This window comes from Hypanus sabinus, chromosome 4, assembly GCF_030144855.1.
Source record: "Hypanus sabinus isolate sHypSab1 chromosome 4, sHypSab1.hap1, whole genome shotgun sequence".
NCBI classification, from domain to species: Eukaryota; Metazoa; Chordata; class Chondrichthyes; order Myliobatiformes; family Dasyatidae; genus Hypanus; species Hypanus sabinus.
This window is the reverse complement of record NC_082709.1, coordinates 27,006,283-27,019,320: the sequence shown is the minus strand read 5'-3', so window position 1 is coordinate 27,019,320 and position 13,038 is coordinate 27,006,283. Positions and strand designations below refer to the sequence as shown.

At 42.6% G+C, this 13,038-nt stretch overlaps 1 protein-coding gene across 7 annotated transcripts in view; it reads left to right on the top strand.

Moving 5' to 3' along the window:
• Positions 1 to 8,947: 8,947 nt before the first annotated feature.
• The window catches only part of LOC132392593 (integral membrane protein GPR155-like), an 89,225-nt gene continuing 85,134 nt past the window's right edge, over positions 8,948 to 13,038 (top strand). For 2 of the 7 annotated variants that reach the window (XM_059966685.1, XM_059966686.1), the window contains exon 1: positions 8,949 to 9,152. The gene's annotated coding sequence lies outside the window, so the exon portion shown is untranslated. Of the gene's footprint in view, positions 9,153 to 13,038 lie in introns of all 7 variants that reach the window. The other 5 variants (XM_059966682.1, XM_059966681.1, XM_059966684.1 and 2 more) reach the window with 3 other exon arrangements.

Below are 13,038 nucleotides of genomic sequence, written 5' to 3'. Positions count from 1 at the left end.
AGGGATCAATAGGTCACCACCAGCAACATTCCTCATAGCCTTTGTCATGACTATCTATCCTCTCAGTCTTGATGTAGGGTCTCTACCCAAAACATTGACCATCCCTCTGCCTCAGTGGATGCCTGACCTGCTGGGCTCCATCAGCGGTTTGTTTTTGTAGCTTAGTCCTTCTGCTTTGTGAGGGAAAACTATATCGGCACAACATCATGGGGCGAAGGGCCTGTACTGTGCTGTACTATTCTTTGCCCTATGTGGCCCAGATGTTGACCTCTCTTCCCACTTCACTGCCAAGCATCAGACTGACTTTGACATGCCTCCTTTCACTTTTTGTGACCCCTTTTATAAAAACGTTGAAATTACAGGCCCTTCAGCCCACAATGTTGTGCTGACCATGTAATATACTCTTTATAACATTATCTGCAATGCTTCTCTTGGCCATCTACATTTCTGAAGTGGGATTAAATGCTGCAAAGGTACTCAGAACCCAGCAGTTCTTTTGATTGGTTGATCAGCCTTTTTGGTCAATGTTCTTCACAGCAGAAGTTACTTAGCCATACCTCACCAACCTATTACCAAGAATGGAGAGCAGCAATGTCCTGGAAGTATACCTTCACAACTATTTGTCTTGTTGTCTCTCCATGTTATACTGGAATGTATTTAGTTGCATAAATGAACAATTAGAGGATATGATTAAATGCAAGAAATGCATAGAGGATTAAATTTTTATAGCTTTCTTCCAGCCAAGTCTACATTGAAGTGTTTATATCACCAACATAGAACATTACAGCACAGGCCATAGGTAGCAGTTACTCACCGTTGTTAATAGACTGCACTTCTGGCATTAAACATATAACCATATAACAATCACAGCATGGAAACAGGCCATCTCGGCCTTCCTAGTCCGTGCTGAACTCTTAATCTCACCTAGTCCCACCTACCCGCACTCAGCACATAATCCTCCACTCCTTTCCTGTCCATATACCTATCCAATTTTACCTTAAATGACACAACTGAACTGGCCTCTACTGCTTCTACAGGAAGCTCATTCCAGACAGCTATCACTCTCTGAGTAAAGAAATACCCCCTCGTGTTTCCCTTAAACTTTTGCCCCCGAACTCTCAAATCATGTCCTCTCGTTTGAATCTCCCCTACTCTCAATGGAAACAGCCTATTCACGTCAACTCTATCTATCCCTCTCAAAATTTTAAATACCTCGATCAAATCCCCCCTCAACCTTCTACGCTCCAATGAATAGAGACCTAACTTGTTCAACCTTTCTCTGTAACTTAAGTGCTGAAACCCAGGTAACATCCTAGTAAATCGTCTCTGCACTCTCTCTAATTTATTGATATCTTTCCTATAATTCGGTGACCAGAACTGTACAGAATATTCCAAATTTGGCCTTACCAATGCCTTGTACAATTTTAACATTACATCCGAACTTCTGTACTCAATGCTCTGATTTATAAAGGCCAGCGTTCCAAAAGCCTTCTTCACCACCCTATCTACATGAGACTCCACCTTCAGGGAACTAAGCACTGTTATTCCTAGATCTCTCTGTTCCACTGCATTCCTCAATGCCCTACCATTTACCCTGTATGTTCTATTTGGATTATTCCTGCCAAAATGTAGAACCTCACACTTCTCAGCATTAAACTCCATCTGCCAACGTTCAGCCCATTCTTCTAACCGGCATAAATCTCCCTGCAAGCTTTGAAAACCCACCTCATTATCCACAACACCTCCTACCTTAGTATCATCGGCATACTTACTAATCCAATTTACCACCCCATCATCCAGATCATTTATGTATATTACAAACAACATTGGGCCCAAAACAGATCCCTGAGGCACCCCGCTAGTCACTGGCCTCCATCCCGATAAACAATTATCCACCACTACTCTCTGGCATCTCCCATCTAGCCACTGTTGAATCCATTTTATTACTCCAGCATTAATACCTAACGACTGAACCTTCTTAACTAATCTTCCATGTGGAACTTTGTCAAAGGCCTTGCCGAAGTCCATATAGACAACATCCACTGCCTTACCCTCATCAACATTCCTCGTAACTTCTTCAAAAAATTCAATAAGGTTTGTCAAACATGACCTTCCACGCACAAATCCATGCTGGCTATTCCTAATCAGATCCTGTCTATCCAGATAATTATTAATACTATCTCGAAGAATACTTTCCATTAATTTACCCACCACTGATATCAAACTGACAGGTCTATAATTGCTAGGCTTACTTCTAGAACCCTTTTTAAACAATGGAACCACATGAGCAATACGCCAATCCTCTGGCACAATCCTCGTTTCTAATGACATCTGAAAGATCTCCATCAGAGCTCCTGCTATCTCTACACAAACTTCCCTCAAGGTCCTAGGGAATATCCTGTCAGGACCCAGAGATTTATCCACTTTTAAATTTCTTAAAAGCGCCAGTACTTCCACCTCTTTAATTGTCATAGGTTCCATAACTTCCTTACTTGTTTCCCACACCTTACACAATTCAATATCCTTCCCCTTAGTGAATACTGAAGAGAAGAAATCGTTCAAAATCTCTCCCATCTCCCTCGGCTCCACACATAGCTGACCACTCTGATTCTCTAAGGGGCCAATTTTATCCCTCACTATCCTCTTGCTTTTAATATAACTGTAGCAACCTTTCGGATTTACTTTCACCTTATTTGCCAAACCAACCTTGTATCTTCTTTTAGCTTTTCTAATCTCTTTCTTAAGATTCCGTTTACATTCTTTATATTCCTCGAGCAATTCCTTTACTCCATGCTGCCTATATCTATTGTAGACATCCCTCTTTTTCCGAACCAAGTTTCTAATATCCCTTGAAAACCATGGTGCTTTCAAACCTTTAACCTTTCCTTTCAACCTAACAGGAACATAAAGATTCTGTACCCTCATAATTTCACCCTTAAATGACCTCCATTTCTCTATTACATCCTTCCCATAAAACAACTTGACCCAATCCACTCTCTCTAAATCCCTTCGCATCTCGTCAAAGTTAGCCTTTCTCCAATCAAAAATCTCAACTCTAGGTCCAGTCCTGTCCTTCTCCATAATTATATTGAAGCTAATGGTATTGTGATCACTGGACCCGAAGTGCTCCCCAACACATACATCTGTCAGCTGACCTATCACATTCCCTTACAGGAGATCCAACACTGCCCCATCTCTAGTCGGTACTTCTATGTATTGTTGCAAAAAACTATCCTGCACACATTTCACAAACTCTAAACCATCCAGCCCTTTTACAGAATGAGCTTCCCAATCTACGTGTGGAAAATTAAAATCTCCCACAATCACCACCTTGTGTTTACTACAAATATCTGCTATCTCCTTACACATTTGCTCTTCCAACTCACGCTCCCCATTAGGTGGCCTATAATACACTCCAATCAGTGTTACTACACCTTTCCCATTCCTCAATTCCACCCAAATAGCCTCCCTAGAGCAGCTCTCAAATCTATCTTTCCAAAGCACTGCCATAAGATTTTCTCGGACAAGCAATGCAACACCTCCTCCTCTGGCCCCTCCTACTCTATCACACCTGAAGCAACTAAATCCAGGAATATTTAGTTGCCAATCACACCCTTACTGCAACCATGTTTCACTAATAGCTATAACATCATAATTCCAGGTATCAATCCACGCTTTAAGCTCATCCACCTTTCTTACAATGCTCCTAGCATTAAAATAGATACATTTAAAATACTCTCCACCTCCTCCTCTCTTTTCATCCCTAACAATGCATTCAAATTTATTATCCTTTTCTTTCTTCTCCCCTACGTCTTCGGGCTGAGCGCATCCCTTCTCCATTACCTGCCTTTCCTCCCTCACACACTGTCTACTTACTTGCTCTACTGGTGAACTAACCTCCTCTCCCATAGTTTCCTCAAATTGATTCCCACCCCCCCCATCTTACTAGTTTAAAGTCTGCCCTGTAGCCCTAGCAAACCTCCCCGCTAGGATATTGGTCCCCCCAGGATTCAAGTGTAACCCGTCCTTCTTGAACAGGTCACGCCTGCCCCAGAAGAGGTCCCAATGATCCAGAAACTTGAATCCCTGCCCCCTGCTCCAATCCCTCAGCCACGCATTCATCTTCCACCTAATTCCATTCCTACTCTCACTGTCGTGTGGCACAGGCAGTAATCCCGAGATTACTACCTTTGCGGTCCTTCTTCTTAACTGCCTTCCTAACTCCCTATACTCTCGTTTCAGGACCTCTTCCCCTTTCCTACCTATGTCATTGGTACCTACATGTACCTCGACTTCTGGCTCCTCACCCTCCCACTTCAGGATATCTTGGACGCGATCAGAAACGTCCCGAACCCTGGCACCAGGGAGGCAAACTACCATCCGGGACTCCTGATCACCTCCACAGAAACGCCTGTCTGAACCTCTGACTATCGAGTCCCCTATTACTATGGTCCTCTTTCTTCTATCCCTACCCTTCTGAGCTACAGGGCCATCCTCTGTGCCGGAGGCCCGGCCACTGTCACTTCCTCCAGGTAGGCTGTCCCCCCCAACAGTACTCAAACATGAGTACTTATTGTCAAGGGGTACAGCCACCGGGGTACTCTCTAGTACCTGCCTCTTCCCCTTCCTGACCGTGACCCACCTATCTGCCTCCCGTGGCCCCGGAGTGACCACCTGCCTGTAACTCCTCTCTATCACCTCCTCACTCTCCCTGACCAGACGAAGGTCATCGAGCTGCAGCTCCAGTTCCCTAACTCGGTCCCTCGAGAGCTGCAGTTCGGCAACATAGGGAATTTACATTAATGATCTCCAAGTCACACAAAATCCTGACTCAAACACTGAAGTCTTATGATGCGGGGCCAATGTCCTAGAGAGCTTTCCACAATCCTGCTGTATCAGCCACTGTCAGAGCAATGTGGTGCCCACCTACCCCTTGTCCATTGGGTGACCAGGGATGGGGATATGCCTGATCTTGTCTGAACTGCCCACACTCTAAAACAATATTTTCACATGTTATATTTCTCCATTATGTTGTACTTTTGACAATCCACGGTGGATATGAAGCAAAAAGTTGACCTGGCATACTTCAGTTATATTAACAGTAAAAGGGGGACATGGGAGAGACTGTTCACTGCAATTTCTTCTGGAGAAGGTTTGACCTATTAAAAAATGGAAGAGTTACTCCTGAACTTGAGAGGGCAGGCTTGCAAGAGCTGTTGGGAAGGGTCAAATCTGGTTTGGCAGGGGTATATGATCCAGAGTGTTAGGTCAGATGAAGGACCAGTTAGTGTAAAGATAGAAGCGTTGCGGAGAGACACTGTGAGAAAGTGTAGGAGCCTCACATCTGTTCTCCATCTGCGTTGTATTCTGTGTTACACATTTATTATGATAACTAGTCACATGAATGGGGCATGGGTAATAAGTTATGTATTCATGCTTATTTCATTGCAGACTAGCTTGGGACCAGCGGATGTCATATTTTTAGCTGACTGCTCAATAACACTCAATTGTGCTTAGCTTACACTTGGGTACGCTTAAATTTCACTGCTTGAAGATTGGATGTTGCTAATTGCTACTCAGAATCAGGGTTATTATCACCGGCATGTGTCGTGAAATTTGTTAACTTAGCAACCGCAGTTCAATGAAATAAATGATAAAATAGATGATAAAAAGTAGATCAATTACTGCAAATGTTTATGTGTATATTAAATAGATTAAAATAGTGCAAAACAGAAGCAATATTTATTTTTTTAAAAGTGAGGAAGTGTTCATGTCTTCAATGTCCATTCAGGAATCAGGTGGCAGAGGGGAATATGCTATTCCTAAATCGCTGAGTGTCCCTTCAGGCTTCAGTACCTCCTTCCTGACAGTAGCAATGAGAAGAGAGTATGCTCCTTGAAGATAAGACCATAGGACCATAAGACATAGCAGAATTAGGCCATTCAGCCCTTTGAGTCTGTTCCACCATTTCATCATTACTTATCTCGGATCCCATACACCTGCCCTCTCACCATATCTCTTGAGGCCCTGACCAATCAGGGTTCTATCAACTTCCCCTTTAAATATACACACGGACATGACCTTCACCACAGCCTGTGGCAGAGCATTCCACAGATTCGCCACTCTTTGGCCAAAAAAAGTCCTCCTTACCACTGTTCTAAAAGGTCACCCCTCAATTTTGAGGCTGTGCCCTCTAGTTCTGGATACCCCCACCAGAGGAAGCATCCTCTCCACATCCACCCTATCTAGTCCTTTCAACATTCATTAGGTTTCAATGAGATCGCCATGCATTCTTCTAAATTCCAGCAAGTACAGGCCCAAAGTTGCCAAACACTCCTCATATGTTAACCCCTTCATTCATGGAATCATCCTTGTGAACCTCCTCTGGATTCTCTCCAATGACAATACATGTCATGGATACTTCAGAGGCTAGTGCCCACGATACAGCTGACTAACTTTACAACTTTCTGTAGCTTCTTTTGGTGCTGTGCTGAAGCCCCCCCCCCCCCCATACCAGACAGTGATGGAGTATGTCGGAATGTCATGGTACATTTATAGAAGTCTTCAAATATTTTAGGTGACAAACCAAGTCTCTCCAAATTCCTAATGAAAAATAACTGCTGTCTCGCCTTCTTTATAGCTGCATCATGTCGGAACCAGGTTAGATCCTCAGAGATCTTGATGTCCAGGGGCTTGAAATTGCTCACTCTCTCCATTTCTGATCCCTCTATGAGGATTGGTTTGTGTTCCCTGTTCTTACCCTTTCTGAAGTTCACAAACAGCTCTTTTGCCTTACTGACAGTGAGTGCAGGGTTCGTGCTGTGACACGACTCCACCAGACTGGAGTACAAATGCACAGTTCACAGAAAGCTGACAGGGTGGTGAGGAGATTTTATGGTATGGTTTCCTCATCGGTCAGGGCATCAGGTTTATTGACATTATCTTGCAGTTACATGTCATTGTTGAGACTGCATTTGGAGTACTTTGTGCAGTTTAGGTCATCCTGTTAGAAGAAAGACATTGTCAAGTGGGTGAGTGTACAGGAGAGATTTGTAAGGATGCAGCATGGATGGAAGAGCATGAGATCTAGGGAGAGGTTAGCCACAATGGATCCTTATTTCTTGGAGCAAAGGTGAACATCAGATGTTTATAACATTATGAAGCTTATGGACGTATGTTCTGTGTGACGTTTGCATCCTCTCTTTGTGGATTTCTTCTAGGTGGTGTGGTTCCCTCCCACATCCCGAAGACATGGGAGGTAGGTTAAACAATTGCTATAAATTACATCTACTTTTGTTAAATGGCCATGTGAAGAGTGTGGGAATGTAAGAGGGAAGTAAAAGGTGAATGTGACTGATGAGTTGGTTCTGTTGGGAGCCAACGATCATGCAACTGACTGAACATCACAAGTTATAAAACATAGAAGCAGGCCCTTCAGTCCATCGTCCCCATGGTGACCATGAGGTACCTATCTATAATAATCCCAGTTTTCACACAACCTGTTGCCTTCCGTGTTTTGAAGTTTTAAACACTCATCTGAATATTCTCAAATCTTCTCAATCTCTACCAACACTCAGGCAGCGTATTTCAGATTTCAACAATCCCCTGGGTGCAAACATTCTTCCAGAAATCGTTTACTCCTGAGCTTAAACCTATTTCCCACTGGTCACAGACAGCACAGCTAATGGAATGCACTTCTCTATAATCTCCTCTATCCAGGTAACTCATACCTGTGCATACCTCAGTCAAGTTCCTCCCTTGACCTTCACCATTTCAAAGGAAACAAAGACAGCTTAACTACTCTCCCCTCATAAATGGAATATTCCACCCCAGCCAACATCCCGGTGAATCTCCTCTTCCTAGCCTACAATGAAATCGAAGTTGAAGTCAAGTTTATTCCCTCGTTCCTAGGTACCAAGAACAGGTGCAATGTAAAACTTACTTGCAACTGCATCCTAGGCACTTCCCTGTAGCTTCAGCTGTGCCCCAATGTTTGATATAGTGGCACCATAACCTCCTGCTCTCCCTGTTTATTGAAGACTTTCTTAATCATCTTATCTATATCTTCAGGGGTTTCAGAAAGCTACATTAAGGCATTTCCCTGGGTTTTTAACCATTCATTATTTTATCAGTCCTCCCAAAATATATCACTCCACATCTTCTGGATTAAATTCTATTCTAATTTCTCTGCCCATTTTATCAATTCAGCAGTATTCCCACCATGTGAGCATCAACTACACTCTCCGACATACTTAGGTCACCTCTGAAAAGTTGGTCAGTCCAAGGTAAAGACAGTCCCTTCTTATCAAAGCTATTCAGAACCCCCTTCTGTGCTGTATTGAGTAATTGAGTGCAACTCTCTGGATGTCGCTGGCAGCGGTTAATGCCCGTGGCTATTTGGCCTTGATCGGATAGCGGAGAGCTGTCGTCTTGCACGATGGTTCGGGGGATTAGCGGTAAACTTTGGCAGTTCCCGGTCGTTGGTGTGTGCCTTGTGTTTTCGGTGGCAGGTGGTCACGAGTTGACAGTTGCCAGAGCGCATTTTGTTTTAGACGTAACACGGGTGATGGCGAAAGTGAAAGTTCGGCTGGAAGGTCACGGTGATAGCCAAGCGAGTTACCTTGTCCTGGGTAGCAAACCGACTCTTGACTGTTCTTGCAGCTGCACTCAAGTGCAGAGTACTGTCGCAAGAAGAATCAAACAACTTCGGAGTGGTTGCAATGTTGCTCTAAGTTTCTCAAGTTTATGATCCGAGTTGTTGGGGGACCGAACTACTGAAATACTCGATCGCAGTCCGGGGGGACCGAGCGCCCTTTCTGGCGGAAGGAAATGTTGGCCCCGCCTCTTTCGCAACTTGGTGCTGAGAGCGCTGGCCAGCCCGCTGCTGGCATTGGTGCGTGGCCCCCGGGGAGAGTAGCCGATTGGCTGGGCCCCGCCGCCAATCAGAGGGGAGGGTGTGCGGAGCGGACCGTGTCGGGACAGTGAAGGACGAGCCGCGGCGGACCGGTCCGAGTGCGGCTCCTTCGACCATGTGCACGGTCGCCGACTGTGGAGCCACTGCACATCCAGGAAGCGGTCGATGTTCGGTGGGCGAGAGCAGTGTTTGAACGCCCTGTCCCCGACGTAACCCGGTTTTGCGACACTGACGATCGGTAAACACATTTTGCAAAATATTGTACTTCGGCTAGTGTTCTGTACTGCTCCCTTGCAGTTAGTGGGCTTGTGGAGGCATCGTCACCTTCAAAGGGGGAGAGTCTTTGAATACCGCATGCTGATAGTTGCAATAAGCGTTGTATAATGAATTGTCAAATCGTCTGAGAACCAAGTAAAGCCCGACGCGTACCATCTCTTCAGATGACAATATTGTAACAATAAATCTAGTACAATCGAAATAATGGGACAGAGTAGGCAAAGTTAAGCTCCATGCACTTCATTACCGTGGGGGCGGGAGACAGGGCGTGGGCAGGGAGAAGCATGTAACGAGGCACAGCATCGAGAAAATATGAAGGGATAACAGCAGCTTGAACTGCCATAACTTCATTTATACCTTCCCATAATTAGACGGTAAATGTTGCGGGTGTGTACGATACAGTACTGTCTATTGCAGGAATTCCCAACATGCGATTAACAGATCCCCCGGTTAACGATCGGGGTCCATGGCATAAAAAGGTTGGGAACACCGGATCTATTGTAAGATGATCTTCTTGTGACTCGTAGTTTGGTTTTGTACTCATCGATATGTCGTATTGCCTACCAGCATTGTCATTTCAAACTGTATGCATATGACATTATTTTGAGTGTCAGTGGGCAATACCAGTGCAGATATAAATTGGAAATAATTGAAGATACTCAACTATTTTATATATATATATATATATATATATATGTTATTTTCAGTATTAATAATATGTAGCTTATTGACTGCCTTTAGCAGAATCAGGTTTATTATCATTGTCTTCTGTGACATGAAATTTGTTGTATTTTGGCAGTGCAAAGTCATAAAATTACTATAAATTACAAAATTAGAAAAGTGAATAAAAAGGAATAACGAGCAACGTTTCCTCTAATTTTTTTTACAGCTGCGCGGACCAGCCATTGGTTTGAGCAGGAAATGTTTACATGGCCTGAAAACTGCACAGCACTTTAATAAAGTGTTATATAAAAGAAATTGCAGCTGTACGGCAGCGAAGGCTATGTGCATGGGGGCATTTCAGTTACCGTGCAGCTACACACCTGCACAGCTTAGAGGGAGCAGTGCTACTGAGATAGTGTTCATGAATTCATGGACCGTTCAGGAATCTCTTGGTGGAGAAGCTGCTTATGAATTTATGGGCCTTCAGGCTTCTGTACCTCCAAGAGGACATCTCTCAGATGCATGAAATACTGCAGATGGCAGGATCCCAAAATAAAACAGAAAACGCTGGAAGACTTGAGCTCTCAGCAGAGGGAGAAACTGAGGGAATATTAAATTGTTTTCTCCCTCCGCAGTTGCTGCCTGACTTGCTCAGTATTTCAACACTAGTTTTCAGTGCAGAATATACAATTCTTACTTGCTCCTCTTTGGAACACAGAAACTATTTCAAAACTGAAATAGTAATATTTCAATTACTTGGGTATTTAAACACAAAGGATAGTTGATTGGCATATGTCAATGTGAGAGACAGAGATTAAGAATAAAATGTAGGACAGAGAAAAAAAGGGGGAATGAGTGACGGAATTGCTGTTTTAGCATGGTTCTGATGGGCAGAGTGGTCTCCCTTGGAACATGAGTATGCTACTGGTTTTTGGCCTGTATTGTGAGATCCTTGGGTGATTTAAGTGGATTTTAGCTTTCTCAACTGCCAGTTGGGTTTTTTATTAACCCTATTTTGAATGCATGTTCTCTAATCTGGCGCCAGTTTGTTCTCTTATCTGCCATTGTCTGTGCCCTACAGTCTTCCAATTAGATGCAACTAAAATGAAGCAAACTTGGACTGACTGTCAGAGTTTACAAGGAGTTCTCATAAAAAGCCTGAAATATTGAGATTCAAACCGCTTTCTTTTAGAGGTTAATTAATTTTTTACAAATCTTGGCTAGCTCATTTTTGAGGAAGTCATGTTAGATTTAACATTACAAAGATATTTAAGGAATGAAGCAAAATCTATTTAGCCTACAGTCACCTATTACAACAGTGGCAAGCTGAAAGCAGGAAGCAGGCAATCCCTTTGGTGCTTCTTGACATAAAGCACATTCTTAGTCACATTGTGCCCCATATTTGTTATTTAAGGTCAAAGGGTTGAATCCTGAATATTCTCAGTTATGAACACTGTAATATCTTAGTTCCAAAGAAAGTGGGCAAATGTGTATAATGCCAGAAACGATATGTTAATAAATTCAAATTATATACATTGATTTGAACTCCAAACAGAAACACAGTGATCTTGGGTGTTCTAATTTGGAACCATTGAGTTTGTCATGCTTTTAATGTAAATTGGTTATGTTTTGTATGTGATCTATTTTAAATATTTATTCTTATGTCTGTATCAGAATTCTGTAAAAACTAGACATGTATTTAATTAATTTATTAGCATTGAACATTTTCTTTGTGGACATAATACCTTCAAGCTCATTCTTGTACCAAGAGGAAAATGTTTTGATTGGGCACTAAGCTCTACCTTGTGCAATACTGTTCTTTGATTTTTTTTTCTGAGACAATTGGTAATGGATCCAACAATGTAACTGGAAATTATGAAATTGTTAGCGGGGTAGAGGGAGAAACAATATCTACCCAGAACTTTTTCAATAGGAGTTATTTTCTAATTTGGCTTTTCACCAGTCTGAAAGAGAGAAGTTAGGTGGATGTCTGAGCTGAAATCAAAGTCAAAGTTGAGTTTATTGTCATATGTACAGTATTCTGAAGAACTTATTTGCAGCAACATAATCATATAGTATTGGATACAGAATATTCACAAGTAAAGCATAAATTATTACCACAAATTATACTAAATTATTTTAGAAAGAACACAATAGTTGACCAGATAGTTGCATCGATCATATGCAAATGACCTGAGGCATTGTCTTACTGTGAAGTGGTAGCTGGTTTCAATCTGAATGGGAACAGCACTTTAAAGAACAGCCGTTGTGGTTCAGAACCTATAGATGCAAAGGCATTAAATATGAGCACCTCATCAAAGAATGACCTCAACTGAGAATTATTAAAGAAAGCAGAATATAAAAAGGATGGAAAATAAAAATGGTCTATAGGGGGCTTCAAATATATGTGACAAAGAAAAGACATCTGAGATAATGGACAAATGGAAGGATTTAACATTGAGAATTCCAAGTAGAAATGGTAGAATTTATATGTGGAATAAGAAAAAGAGAGAGAAAGGCAGTGAGATTTGGGTAGGTAAAGTGAGTGAGAACAAACTGGTCAATTAGAGTACAAACGTGAAATAGTCAAGTTTGCCAGAAAAAAATACATATAATGCATTTTATATAAATGATGAGAGATGAGAGGCAGAGAGATCTGGGTGTTTGCGAAAGACTACAACATGGATACTGGTCCTTTGGCTCAGTGAGTCCTTGCTGACCACAGTGCCCATCCAGCTGGTCCCAATTTCATACATTTGGTCCATATCCTTCCAAGCTCCTCCCTTCATTTGGGCAATATCCTCCCACAGTTCCGCTCTTTATTGCTTGCACATTGCAACAAAGATGCAACATAGAAGATTTTTACTCCCTTGGTTGTAAGGTGTAAAATAAGAGTTAAGAAATACCAAATACGTCTTTAATTATACCATTGTACCTGCTTCAACCACTTCCCCCAGCAGCTTGTTCCATATATTCACCGCTCTGTGTAGAAAAATTTACCCCTCTCACTCTAAATCTATGCCCCTTGGTTTTGGACTCTCCAATCTTGGGGGTGGGGGACCTGTTACCATCAGCCTGATCCGTGCCTCTCATAACTTGGAACATTTGTACAGTATGAGGTTTCCTCTCAATCTCCTACTGTAGATTCCAAGGAATAGAGACCTAACCTGACTCATCTCCCTATA